Raw genomic sequence first — 15392 nt, 5'->3', positions numbered from 1 at the left:
GGCTCAGGGAATTTGGGAAAGGAACTAATGGATGGTCAAAGATGGTTGAGAAATACTGTTTTAGGATCACACAAAATACCACTAACTATAAATTCATTTCACAGAAATAATGACCAATATTTTAAGAGGAGACCTGGTGAGATAAACAGTGTGATCAGGAACAGAAAGATCATTGCTTTTACATAATGAACTTATAATAATATTGTTCCACAATAATCCCTACCATATATTGAGTGTCCACTAAGGGTTAAGGACCAAGACTAGTCATAAACATATAATCTCATTTAAATGTTATTTGGTGAGGGAGATAATACTGCCATATAGGAAGAGGTTAAATGACTTGGTTACAGTAAAAAATCTAACAAATGATGAAAATAGATTCAAGGGCAAGTTTGACTGCACCTAAAACACACACGTTCTCCCAGTGTCTTTTTTTGCAGAGAGGAACAAAGTCAGCATAGAACGGTGTCATACCAAGGACATACCCAAGCCGTGAACATAAGCTCCGATTAAAAGACAAGCGACACATTAATTAGTAGGTATATTACAGTCATCACGTTTTCTCAACCAAAAATTGAGCCACGTTCACTGGAAATAGGACAGAATTTTATTTTATTTATTTTATTTTATTTTGTTTTGTTTTATTTTTATGGAAGAAGAGTCTTTACTATGAAAAAGCAGTGTTATCTAGGGAAGTCACATGCTGGTTTCTTTAATAAAATGACAATGCAGGTTTCTTAAATAAGTCATCAAGGGCAGAAATCACTACTGAATAGTGCTACCCCTCTTTGCACACCCACAGTGCCCTGTGCTGAGTATAAATAGGTACCCATGGGCCCAAGGTCTTAGGGCCTGGAATTCTCTCCCAGCCCTTCTTGCAGAACTCTGGTGGGAGGAGCAAGGACAGCAGCTGGGTTCCCTAGAGTGTAGGCACTGGCAACATAGGGGACGATTTCTGAAAGATCCCACTCCCGGGTACACAGCTCAGAGCTGCCCAATTCCTTCTGGCACCTGTGCTTCATGCTGCAAATGAGACAGCAGCAATGCTGGAGTGGGGGATGAATTTCAACAATGCTGGAGTGGGGGATGAATTTCCAAGCCCAAAAGAGGAACAGAGTGAACAACTGCCCCCACTTTTCTCCCCGTCACTCTCAGGTTGGGTCAGGATGTCACTGGCAGGAACAGATGTGGCTGGAGCAGGAGAGCAGTGCCCCCGAGCAGCCTCCACCTGGGCCCTTGTTAGCAGTGGTCCAAGGGCACTGCCGACCCTTGGGCTTCCTCGGGACTTGCAGGGATGCACAGATCCTGATGTGACGGCATGGTGGTCAGATGTGGCTTGTGTGCTGCAATACAGAGCTCCCTTCTGGTCCTTCACTGTGCTCAAAGCAGAGCAATGGGGAACACCATAGTCTTCCCTCCAAAATGTGGAGCTGGAAGGTGGGCCCAGTTGCTTGGGGGCCTCGTATACTCAGTTAATGATGGGGTCAGTAGGGTCAGCGGCTCTGGCTCCAGGCAGGTAAGACTTGCAAGCTTTCTACCTGCTAGGTCCATCAGCTCTGTGGGGTTTTCCAGAAAAGACTCCCTTCTTGCACATGTTCATGCATGAGGAAGAGGAGGGAGACGAAGAACCCCAGAAAAGTGCTTGGGAGAAGGGCATTACCTGAAGGCACTGTCCTCAGTCACAAGTGAAAGAAACAGTCATGTCCCTGGTCTCTTCAGTTACAATGGCCCCAACCAGTTCTTGTGACAGCTCCTGGAGATGCTGAATTCCAGCTCCCAAAGGCTCTAGGTCAGACTCACTTGGGGAGCAGAGGGGTTTTGTCAAGGAATAGGGACTCCAGAAGGCCATCTCCCTCCTGGAGGAAGGTTGCAGTGGGTATGCTTATGGGCCTGTCTGGATAGAGGGTCGGTGATATTCCCTCACCCACAGGTCCAGGGTTGAGAGGGTGGGGGCAGCTTCAGACAGGTGGGTGCTCTTCTGGCTCAGGTTGTGAACGGGGGGCTATTGCCCTTCTGTACCCCTCTCCTCCTCATCCTGGCTCTCACCTGGGTTGCCAACAGCCACTTGGTGCCACTTTGGCAGGACTGCTAGATTCTCTAGGACATGCCACTCAAGGCATTCTTAGCCGAGCGAGTCACAGCCTGGAAGCCCTGGCTCTGGGGTTTCCAGGCATTTCTGGGGGACTCCTACCCAGAGGTTGAGGCTGACTGCTCTCAAGGGGCAGCCTCCCCTAGAACTGGCTGCACAGGGAGCCCGGGGACCAACTGGAGGTCTCCAGATGGCCGACCTCATTCTCATCCAACTGTTTCTGGCTCTGGAATGATCTTTGGCACATGGAGACCCTTGCTCCCAGCCACCTCTAAGACATCTGCCTGCTCAAGACTCTATTCAGCCCATCAGACCCCAACAGCCCCCAGCACTGACCAGCTACCCAGCATAGCCGCTCAGAGCCCACTCCACCCAGGACACAATATTTTATATTAGATGATTGTGAATGTTCTAGGGCACACAGTCAGCATAAATAAGTATATGACAAATAGCACATGGAGGGAAGAGACCTCAGATAGAAGTGAGATCAGTAGATAAGGAAAACAATCTAAGCTGAGGGGTTTTGGGATAGATGGGAAGCAGGTTAACTTGTAATATCTGAATATCTTACAGTCTCCCAGTATTCTCTAGCCAGGCCTAAAACCAGAAGAGAATGCAATGTTTGTCTTAAAAGTCCTTAATTTTTTTTTCACATCTAATTCTCCGAGGACATTTAATTCAGACACCTTGAGTTTATATGGTTTGAAAATCTAAACAAAACAAGGAATGCTATGCTGAAATTGTATTGCTTTAATATAAGCTGAAATGCATTTTGTACAAAGCAAAGCTGTTTGAAAACAATGTAAGAATGCAATTTTCTACGAAGTTGTCTGAGGTATGAAGTGATATGGCAAATGGATATCATATAACCTTATTCTGTTTATCAATATATAATTATGAAGTAATTTACAATAATGCAGTTATTGATTTAACTTCACCCATGTGCCTTCGGAGCATATTTATACTTTAGGAATGAAATTTAACTAAATTATTGGATGGAAATTGCCACTGAGCCATCCTAATTAGAAAACAGATGCTGATGTGCAGATCATGTTTTACCCTGGCCCTCCCATGATCCCAATATAGGTGCCTTCTTAATAGATGGATGTTGCTGTGGCTTAACAATTGGGAATTGCTCTTATCGGTTCTATTGAGGTGAGGCTCATGCTTCTGCACGTGGTAAGTAAGAAAACATTCTATATTTCCCTTGAAATCCTCTGATAGCTCACAAAATCCAAGAGCAACAGTGTTCACAGCTGGACTGATAAGTTGGAAATTGTGGAGGTATACATGTGGGAATGTCTCATCAGTGGCTTCACCACAAAATCAATATTTGTAAAAGAAAAAACAAAAACAGAGAAGGAAGGAAGGGAAGAAGGAGAAAGGGAAAAGGAAAGAAGAAAAGGAGGAAGGAAGGAACAAAAGATTAGAGGAAAGGAAGTGAGAAAAGAAGAAACAAAGAAAAGAAAACCTATTTCTGGAAAGGAAGTGAGAAAAGAAGAAACAGAAAAGAAAACCTAGTTCTTTTCAAAGAAAAGAAAACATATGGTCTGACATATGTAATCATATCTCACTTTGAATAATAAGAATCAAAAAAAGATAATATATATTATTTATTGGGTTATTACCAAGTGCAAGGACCTCCCTATTATGCACTAATTTACTTACTCTTTGAGGAGGTATTATTATCCCTCTTTTGCAGGTGAGATGACAAAGACTCAGAGGGATTAAAAGCATAAAGTCAGGATCTGAACCCAGGCAGTCTGGCTGTAGATTCTGTACCCTTTATCACTAAGCATTGGTACCTCAGTGTACTTTATGTTTAGCTGGAAACAGAAGTGTAAATAAAAATGAAACTGGACGGACAAGTCAGAAATTGGAGTGCAAATTACTCCTGAAGTTTGAGGAGGATAGTTAGCAACCAGAACTTGAGATTTACAGCCCAACTGTTCCATGTCCCTTGTGTCTCCAATATGCAAATGTGTCACCAGGTACCCAGCAGAAAGCAGGCATAATGATTGACCCGAGGTGTAGAAATGTACCCATTGTGAAATAACCAAAATATTTTCTCTTTACAAATGGAGAACCATGATGCATTAGGGGTTTAACTTTACAGTCCATGTAACAGATTCCAACAAGCAAGATAAAATTTAGGCCCATAAATGTAATAACTTAAATTAGAACAATAACTTAAGTGAATCCCTAGAGTGCCAAACCAATCTTTAGTTCCAGGAGTATCAATTCCAAAGTGGTAGTGTCCGGTCAAGCCTCGTTCTGAATTTAATTTTCTTATTGCCCTGAAATTATGTGGTCACATTTTTGTTGTATCTGGGAAAGTCAGCTTTATAAGATCACATCAAACCTGTGGGAGACAAGTATTATCTTGTGCTCCCAACCATTAAGAATACAACCAGAAGAGAAGAGGAATAACAGTTGTAATGATTAATAAGTGCCTGGGCTTTAAAATCAGATAACTCAGCAGTTCAAGTTGCTAACTATGAGTCTTTGGACATGTAATGCAGACTTGCTAAGCCTCGGTTTATTTAGACGTAAAATGGGATACCATAATAACACCGTACAAGATTATGTGAGCAACAAATAAGATCTTACCTTGGAAAGCAAGCATCTTACATTTGACACCTAGGTACTGGATATGTATTGTGCTTCTTTAGTTTTCCCTTAAAGCTTACAGTCAACGAGTTATAGCTTTTCCTTAAACAATCCTTGATTGCAAATGACAGTGAAGACATCCATCTTGTAGCATCATTAAAATTGTAGAATGTTACAAGGTAACAAAAATGTTAGATGCTATCTAGCATAATTGTACAGCCAATGCAAATGTGAAATCTGTATCTATTCTCATCTTCAAAATCATCAGGGGTAGGAATCCACTCTGATTCTTATTGTCCCAAATACTTCCTTTCTCTGTGAGTTTTTCCAAGTTCTGCCATCTAGCAATAGGTAATAGGCCTATATTATCTTCCATATGAGAGTCTTTCTACATTTGTGAAGATTGCTGTTGGTGTTTCTGGAAAGATTTCTTTTCAGACACAGAGGGTGTCTTCTTCTTTGGGCAGTTCATTTTACTTCCAATATTATTATTATCCAAGTAGTTTTTTCAGTAGTTACATGCTGGATTAAATTGAATTTACTAACCAATTAATAATTTTTAATTTTGTACCAAGTCTGCCCTATACCATGTTTGATGCAATTAAAAAAAAAAAATCCAAAATAAACAAAACACAGAATTTCATATATATCTCAGTTACACTGTATCTTATTTTTTATGGTTTTTCTTGCCTATGGCAATTTTGATTTTATATTTTATCATCCATTAAATATTTATGTCTTTTTGTCATCTGTGAATTCAATATTCATAATCTGAAAGGGTCAATTGTAAAGATGATTATGGCCCTTTAACTTCATAGTCTTGATTGAGAAGTTCGGTAGACTTAGGTCATTGCCAGATTTGATCATGGTCATGGGTGACAGGCCAACAATAGTTCCAAGTACCACCATCAGGTGTGAGGAATAGTTCTCAAGCATCAGAAACAGAATGACAGTTAATACCTCAAGTCAAGGGGCGCCTGGGTAGTGCAGTCGTTAAAGCCTCTGCCTGAGGCTCAGGGCGTGATCCCGGCGTTCCGGATGGAGTCCCACATCTGGGGTTCCTCCGCTGGGAGCCTGCTTCTTCCTCTCTCACTCGCCTGCTGTGTTCCCTCTCTCGCTGGCTGTCTCTCTGTCACATAAATAAATAAAATCTTTAAAAAAAATAAATAAAATAAAATACCTCAAGTCAAACTTGCATAAGAATCAGAGTCAGGCTAACAAAATTCACAGAATGTAAGCCAATGAGGAGTAAATTAAAGGGCACTGAGGTACTAATCAATTAATTGTGTTTTCAATCTTGAACCTACAAATTAGGGAAATGATAGCAGAAAATGCAATCTGTCTGAGTCTTATCTCCAGGAGTTCCACAGATTTTTCATGGTGAAGGGAAAAAAATGTCTTTGTAGGATTTCAGCAGGAAAGGAGAAAAGCAACCATTTTGAAATGCATCCCAGGGAAAAGTATCCATCATCTCGATAAGTTAAAAGGAAAAAAAAAAAAAATCACATGATCATAATAGATGCAGGAAAAACATTTGACATAATCCAATATCCATTCATGACAAAAACTTCAGTAAAGTAGGAATACACAGGAACTTCCAACTTGATAAAGAATATCTATAAAAACACCTACAGACAATATCATACTTAATGGTTAGAAACTAGAAGCTCTCTCCCTAAGGTCAGGAGCAAGGCAAAGGATGTTGCCTCCCCTCACTCCTATTCAACACTGTGTGAGAAGTTCTAGTTACCACAATAACACAAGAAAATGAAATAAAAATACACAGATTGGGAAGAAAGATATAAAACTGTCTATGTTTACATATGACATGATTGTCTATGTAGAAAATGTCAAAGATTCAAGAAAAAAACCCTCCTGAAATGAATAAGCAATTTTAGCAAGATTTGCATCATGCAAGGTTAGTATAAAAAGTCGGTCAATGGATTTTCTAGATACCAACAATGAACAGTTGGGGACTTTGGAATTAAAGGTACAACACCATCTACTTTAACACCAGAAAAATTAACTACTTTGGAATAAATTTAACAAAATATATACCAGATCTATATGAGGATGACCACAAAATTCTGATGAAAAAAAATCAAAGAGGATTTCAATAATTACAGAAGTATTTTAGGTTCGTAGAGAAGAAGATCCAAAATTAAAATACCAGTTCCTCCCAACTTGATCTATAGATTCAATGTGATCCCAATAAAAACTCCAGTTAGTTATTTTGGAGGTATGAACAAATGATTTTAAAGTTTATATGGAAAGAAAAAACAGAAAAGCCAACACAATTCTGGAGATGAAATCAGAGGACTGACATTCTACCTTTCTTTAAAGCTCACTGTAAGGTTATAGTAATCAAACAAACAAGCATGCAAACAAAACAAAACAAACTACAAAAACAGACCAACGAATAAATGGAACAGAGTGGAAAGCCCAGGAATAGACCCACACAAATATAATCAACAGATCTTTGATAAAGGAGTAATGGTAATTCAAAGGAGAAAGGATAATCCTTTCAACAAATTGCTGCTGAAAAAACTGGACATCCACATACAAAAATATAACAATCTTATGGACACAGATCTTACATCAAAATGGATCATACACCTACATGTAAAATGTAATACTTAAATTTCTAGAAGGTGACACAGGAAAAACCTTAGTGACCTTGGAATTGCTGATGAAATTTGAGATGCAATACCAAAATCAGAACCTATGAGAGAAAAGTTGGTAAATCGAACTTCATTAAAAAGAAAACCTTATGCTCTTTTACAAATATCACCATTAGGAAAAAGAAAACATAAGACAAAGAATGGGAGAAATATTTGCAAAACACATATTTGATGAAGGACTTGTATCCGAAACATATATAAAAAGTTCTTAGAACTTAACGACAATGAAACAGATGATCCAATTAAAAATTAGTGAGCAAAATATTTCAGCAGATGTCTTGCCAAAGAAGATATACTTCAAATAAGCACATGAAAAGATGGTCAACATTATATGTCATTCAGGATTTGCAAAATCAAAGGATGGCATACCACTATGTATCTATCGGAACTGCTAAAGTCCAAAACACTGATAATAAAAAACTGCTACCAAAGATGTGGAATGATAAGAATACTCATTCATTGCTGAAAAAGGAAAAATGGTATAGAAACTTTGAGGACAGCCTGGCTGTTTCTTACAAGCTAAACACTGTCTTAACATATAATTCAGCAATTGTACTATTAGGTAATTACCCAAATGAGTTGAAAACTTAGGTTCAACACAAAGCCTACACATGAATGCTCATATAAGCTTTATTCCTAATTCTACCAAAAATTGGAAGCCACCAAGATGGCTCTCAATCTTTCAACAGGCTAGTGGAAAAAACCAAGTGTGGCCCATTCATACACTGAAATATTATTCTTCAATGAAAGGAAATGAGCCGTCAAGGCACGGAAAGACAGAGAGGAAAATTACTTGCATATTGCTAAGTGAAAAAAGCTAGTCTGAAAAGGCTGTATAGTGTATGATGACACCAACATGACATTTTGGAAAAGGCAAAACTATGGAGACAAGAAAAAGCTCCATCATTGTCAGGGACTCACAGAGAGGGAGGAAGGCAGGAATAAATAGGCACAGAATTTTTAGAGCCATGAAATTATTCTGTACGATACTGTAATGGTGGATACATGATGTTATGCATTGTCAAAACCTATAAAACTGTATAACACAAAGAATAAATCCCAAGGTAGTCTATGGACTACAGTTAATAATAATATATCAATATTGGTTCAACAGCTGTAACAAATAGACTACATCAATGTAAAATGCTAAAAAGTATAGAGGAAATGGTGCAGGGGAGAGGGAGTCTATAGGAGCTCTCTATATCATCTGTGCAGATTTTTTTGAAATTTAAAACTATTCTAAACACTAAAATCTATTTGCCAACCATGGAGCAGATGCAACCCATAGAACCTGATTGTGTGCAAGGTGGTGAGGAAAGCAGTCTTGGATTTGAATTCCGTTTTGCCCATCACTAGCTGTGTGGCTTTCAGCAAGTTGCTTAATATTTATGAGACTGTTTCCTTATTGGTAGATTGAGATGGCACTATCTTTAGTATTGGGTTATTGTTATGCTTATTGTTAAATAAAATAACGTGCATATCAGTAACTGGCATATAAATGTATTGTCGTAGCTACTATTTGGATCCTAAAGGACTTCAGAGATTTTAAAGATAGAACAGTAAAGCTCAGAGACATCACTTGTGAAGATCATAAAATAATGTCATTTGCAGAGCACTTGCTGTGTTGTTATGGAGTACTGTATTAGGTATTTGTGGAAATAAAGCAAAAAAAAAAATCATGTTTTCTTCCTCCAATTAAGACTGATTTTAAAAAGTGGTGATTTAAATACAGAAGAATTTTCTCCACATTGTTTCCTGTGCTCTCCATGATTTTTCTCACCTTACCCCCCATTTCAACAGTTAAGGAAAGAAAGGATGACAGAAATGAGTAAGCAAAGAGGTCCTTTAAAATACTCTTATGGGATAGTTTATGCACTCGCCAGGGAAAGACCTCAAGTTGCTTCTTTTCAATTTTACTCAAATAGAAGAGGTGCAGGGAGACTTTCATTTCTACACCTACCAGCTGTTCTAAGGCTCTGCCCTGCACTGTATGGAATTATATGTATCTTGAGACCTAGAAAGAATTGTTTAATGGGGTAATTTAAGATAATGGGTTTCACATCTATTTTATGGAATACATGTTGATCACTAAGCCATTCTACAAACTATGACTAGTCTGAAAAGAGATGGATCTTGGCAAACTGATTCTTTTACCATCTTAACTACCATCCCCCAATGTAAATGAATAATGGAGATTATTTTACATCAAAAGTCATCAATATTCATGGGCAAAAATGTCACTAGATATTAATCTCTAGGGCTATAGCTGTAGGTAAACTAGAGGACTTTGTGATAGTAAATGGGTCTAGCTCATTCTCATCTTTTTGATTTCTGCTGAAATGTAATGCCCTGGAGAGTGTCCACTCAAACTCAACCTCCCTTTCTCCATTCCCCAATACCAGTCCAATATTTTCTGTCACTCTCCTTTACCAGTTTCCATCATTTATACCTATCAAAATCTACAGTTACACATTTATTTGCCCATTTCATTGTTTGGTATTGCTTTCTTCTTTTTATTATAATAATATTTTTTATTATATTATGTTAGTCACCATACAGTACATCCCTGGTTTCCGATGTAAGGCTCGATGATTCATTAGTTGTGTATAACACCCAGTGCACCATGCAATACGTGCCCTCCTTTATTGCTTTCTTACATGAAATTTTAACCTCCCTGAGAGTAAGGACCATCTTTATTTTATTCACCAAAAGATCCATAGTTCTTTCCATGTTCTCTGATGTGGAGCAGCACTCAAAAGTATCTACTGATCAATGAATTTAAGGAATAACTGAACTCACAATGGTGCCATGTGAAGATTGTTCTCCATGGTAGAGAATATATACATCTCTCAACGTAAGGCTCAAACAATTCAAATTATTAACTTCCACTTGTTCTAAGAAGCTGGTAGTTATTTCCTCTGCCTTCAATTTGTCTGACCTTTTTTTTTTTTTTCCAATTCACAAGTTACTGTTGGCTAGAACACGATGAAGATAAAAAAAAAAAAGTCATCTTCCCACATATATTGGGGAAAACAAAACTTGGATATAAATATACACTCAAAAAATATTGACAATTCAGGATATTCTTTTCCTTGAATATTTCACTAATCACACCTATAATAAAATGAAGCTAAGACTATTTACCTATTAGGATCCATTTAGCCAACAGATGTTGTGGCACAGATAAGTTAGTATAATAAAATATAATACAGCTTGATGTAAAGGTTAGAGTGGTTGATATATGAATGTGACAAGACACCATTATTGGAAATTGAGTTTCTTAAAATTAAAACAAAAAGGTTTGGGATATTAGTAATATTTGTAGTCAATAGTAAGCAGATAAAAGTTTCATAATGACAAATTAATCAAGAATTTTCTTTTTCTAAATGACCAATGCATCATGTAGTAAAAAAAGTATTTTTTTTATGATTAACTGTTGCAAGAACATTTTATCTGAAATCATTTGCTATTATTTAATATAGAAACCCCTCTGATACTGTAAGGAAAACCTGACAATGGTGGAGGGCTTTGAAAGATTATTTTTAATATTTGGCATAATAGTCTGTAATGGTTCCTATGGCTCTGATAACTCAAAAATCGAATAAAAAAGCAAAAGTAAAGTTGAATCCTGTCATTTTGCCTTAATAACAATTAACATTTATGGAGTGCTTTTTATCTGTGATTTGGTTTATCATTCAAAATTTTCCCAATTGTTTTTCAGGTCACTGAAATACTGTAGTCATTATTTTGGATGAACATATCCTAACTTGTATTAAAATAAAAACTCCTGAGATAATGACAACACTTTTGACTTTAGCACTCCACCAGGAAATGAATTAGTGGAAAGGAAAGGCATGGAGAAGGGACACGAAAAGCTGTGTGATTGGTAGGAAAGGCTGATCATGGCTCATATGTAGAAATCAGTGTGCTCTTCTCATGGATGGTAAGGAAATAGGAGTAAATGAATTAGCAATAACAGTGTGGAATGAATTGAGAGAAAGACAAAAAAGCACTGATAACTTGTATTATAATAATGAACATTTCTACATGGCATGTTAACAGTTTAAATTTATTACGTAGAGATCCAATTTCAGGAATAAGATAATTTTAAGGGTTTTGTCAAACCCTTTTGCTATTAGACATGAATAATGATCAATAAAATATCTTGAAAATGTGTGACTAGATAAGATGTTCTAGACTCATTTTCTCTTGTTTCTCTCTTCCAAATACAACCACACACTCCAGAAATAATTCCGCATGCAATCCTAATAGGACTCCAAAAGATAAGAAGAAGGTGGACTGGCTAGGGATCTCAGGACTTAAGAAAAGACACCAAATTGAGTTCCTAGATTTTCTTTTTGCCCCCCAAATATGGCACAGTGGATTGAGGAGAGGCCTACAAGTTGGAACTGCAAAAAAGCATAGAAAAGAAGCAAACAATTAAAGACAGACTTTTCTGGTCAAAGTGCTGGGAAAGGGACAGCCCAGTAGAGACCTAACAGGGAAGTGCACTGTTGCCCAGCACCAGTGTCAGCAGGGCCTGTCCGGGAACTCATCCTTAATCTGCCCTGTAGCCTCTTGGCAGAAGCATCTGTGATGTTTGCACCATGCCCTGGGCAGTAGTGGGCCTGTTGGGCCACAGTGTCAGCATCAGCAGCGTCCCTATCCTGTCCACAGGGCAGTAGGGACTTAATCTATCACAGCAACAGTGACTAAGGCCAAGTGTTTCCTGAACCTCTCACCCAATAGCACTGGAAAGGGCAGGTGGTAGTTGCTAAGATCAGTCAAAAATCTCAGCAGATGGGGCACCCGGGTGGCTCAGGCAGTTAAGCCTCAGACTCTTGATTTAGGTTCAGGTCATGATCTCAGGGCCTTGAGAGATTAAGCCCCACATCAGGCTCCACGCTGAGCATGAAGGCTGCTGAAGATTCTTTCTCTCTCTTTTTCTCTCCTTCTCCCCCACACCATGCTCTCTCTCTCTCTCTCTCTTAAAAAAAGAAATCTCAGCAGAAGCATAAGAATAAAACTGATCAGAATAACTTGGCCAAGTGTCTCAAAACTAAATTGTCATCAGAACTACAGCTCATAAAATAATCCAGGACCTACATGCTAAACCTACATAGAGTTACTGATGGCTGAAAAAGATTTAAATAAGATGAAGAGTCTCCTAATATTATATACAAAATGTCCAGGATATATGCAAAAAAAAAAAATCACTCATTATACTAACAGCCATGAAAAATACAACTTGAATGAGAAAAGGCAAAGCATGAATCAGTTGTTGGAATTATCTGACAGTATTTTATTTTTATTTTTCTAAGATTTTATTTATTTATTTATTATATATACAGAGAGAGGGGGAGGCAAGGGGAGGGGCAAAGGGAGAGGGAGAAGGAGACTCTGAGCTGAGCGGGGAGCCCAATGACATGGGGCTCTATCCCGGGACTCTGGAATCCTGACCTGAGCCAAAGGCAGACGCTTAACCAACTAAGCCACCCAGGTGCTCCAATCTGACAGTATTTTAAAGCAGCTATCATATAGATACTCAACAAATTTAAAATTCTCTTTAAAAAATGAAAAAAATAGAAACTCTTAAGTAAGTAACAGACATTACAAAATTAACCAAATTGAAATTATATAACTGGAAAATAGAATAATTGTAATAAAATTCTTCTGGATGGACTCAAGTTTTGAGTGGAGATGACAGTGGATAGAATCAGTAAAATTGAAAACAAATCAACAGTTTGTTCAATTTATTTTTTTTAAAGATTTTATTTATTTATTTGACAGAGATAGAGACAGCCAGCGAGAGAGGGAACACAAGCAGGGGGAGTGGGAGAGGAAGAAGCAGGCTCACAGCAGAGGAGCCTGATGTGGGACTCGATCCCATAACGCCAGGATCACGCCCTGAGCCGAAGGCAGACGCTTAACCACTGTGCTACCCAGGCGTCCCAACAGTTTGTTCAATTCAAACAACAGAAAGAAAATAGACTTAAAAATGAATGAAACTAACAATGAAATAGACTTAAAAATGAATGAAACTAACAATGAAAGGATTAGAGTCTCAACAAATCCTGGGACAATTAAAAAAGAACTAATATTTGTATCATCAGAGTCCCCAAATGAGGGTAGAAACATGGAGGGCTGAAATGTATTTAAAGATACAGTGGCTAAAACTTCTCAAATTTAGTGAAAGACATAATCCTACAGATTCAAGAAGCCAAGTTCACCCCCAAATAAGATAAGTACAAAAAAAAAAAAAAAAAGCCATACCAAGATTCAACATAATTAAACTTTAACTAATTAAATTGAAAACCAAAAACAAAGAAAACATTTAAAAACAGCCAGATAGAAATGGCACATTGCTTACAGGGAACATCAGTTCAAATAACAGTGAATTTCTTGTCTGAAACTACAGAAGCCAAAATGAAGTGTCAAAATATCTTTCAAGTGGTGAAAGAAAAAAATTGTCAACCCAGAATCCAACATCTAGTGAAACTCCTTCAGAAATGCCGGGAACTGAAGACATTCTCAGACGAAAGGAAACAAATGGAATTTGTCACCAGCAGATTAACCCTTAATGATTAGCTAGAGGAAGCTCTCAAAACAGAACAAGGTAATAACAGAAGACTGAAGCTTTCAGAAAAGACAGAAGAACAACAGAATGGGTAAAAATAGGGGTAAACATAATAGCTTAGTCTTCACCTCATGAGTTTCTTAAAACCTAGTTTTTGTTCAGAAGAAAAATTGTAATGCCATGGGATGTTCAAGGTATGTGGAGGAAATACTTAGGCTGATAATATATAAAAAGTGGCAAGGACAAAGGGTCATCAATGAAAGTAAGTTTTCTACAGTTTCTTCAAAGTGGTAAAACTTTGACACTAGTAGTCTAAATTATATACACATACTGTGATATCTAAAGCAAGAAACTATGGTAAGAAATCTCTACAAAGAGGGATGCTTCAGTGCCTCAGTCAATTAAGTGTCTGACTCTTGATTTCAGCTCAGGTCATGATCTCAGGGTTGTGAGATCAAGCCCTATGTTGAGCTCCATGCTGGGCGTGGAGTCTGCTTAAGGCTCTCTCTCCCTCTCCCTCTGCTCCTCCCCACTTGCTTTCTCTCTATCTCAAAAAAAAAAAAAAAAAAAAAGCTCTACAAAGAGATATGCTCAAGTCATTACAATTAAATAAAAATAAAATCCTACCAAAAAATCAAGATAGAAGGAAAGAAAAAAAAGAGAAATGAATGACAAGCAGAGAGAACAAGCAGAAAAAAGTCTAAAAGAGCAGACTTTACCTCTATAATATCAATAATGACTAAATATGTATAATATAAATATACCAGTTAAAAAACAGGCGTCGCTGTGGATTAAAAAGGAAAAACAAAAATTATGGCCTATTTGTTGTGTAAAAGTAATTCACCCCAAACCTAACAACATAGGTAATTGAAAGCAAAAGAATAGAAAAAGAAATATCATGCAAATATTAATTTTAAGAAATGGCAGGAGTGGCTGTATTAATATTAGACAAGGTAGATTTCAGAGCAAAGAAAACTAATAGGGACAAATTGGAACATTGCATATTCATAAAAGAATCAATGCACCAAGCAGATAGCGGTGGTCCTATATGTGTATGCATCAGATGCAACAGGTCTTCAAGTCCCATGATGCAAAAACTGAGAGAACTGACAGGAGAAATAGATAAATCCAATGTTATAGTTAAAATCTCAACATCTTATTTTTAGCAATTGGTAGAACTACTAGTCAAAAATTATAAAGGACGGAAGAACTGAACAACACTATCAGCCAGCAGAATCAAACTCACATTTAAGGAACACATGATCTGACAAAACCAGAATACATGTTCTTTTCAAGTGTCCATGGAATACTCACCAATACAGACCATACCCTGGGTCATCAAATCAACCTTAATTAAAGAGATTAAAGTCATACAGAGGATATCCTTAACCATAGTGGAATCCAATCAGAATCAATAGTAGGAAGCTAGTAGGAA

General features: G+C 37.6%; 1 pseudogene; it reads right to left on the bottom strand.

Annotated features, from left to right (window-relative positions):
• Positions 1 to 1675: 1675 nt before the first annotated feature.
• On the bottom strand, positions 1676 to 2336 carry LOC113264197 (protein PIMREG-like; annotated as a pseudogene).
• Positions 2337 to 15392: the final 13056 nt, after the last annotated feature.

This window comes from Ursus arctos, unplaced genomic scaffold, assembly GCF_023065955.2.
Source record: "Ursus arctos isolate Adak ecotype North America unplaced genomic scaffold, UrsArc2.0 scaffold_31, whole genome shotgun sequence".
In the NCBI taxonomy this organism is placed as follows: domain Eukaryota; kingdom Metazoa; phylum Chordata; class Mammalia; order Carnivora; family Ursidae; genus Ursus; species Ursus arctos.
This window is presented reverse-complemented; position numbering and strand designations above follow the sequence as displayed.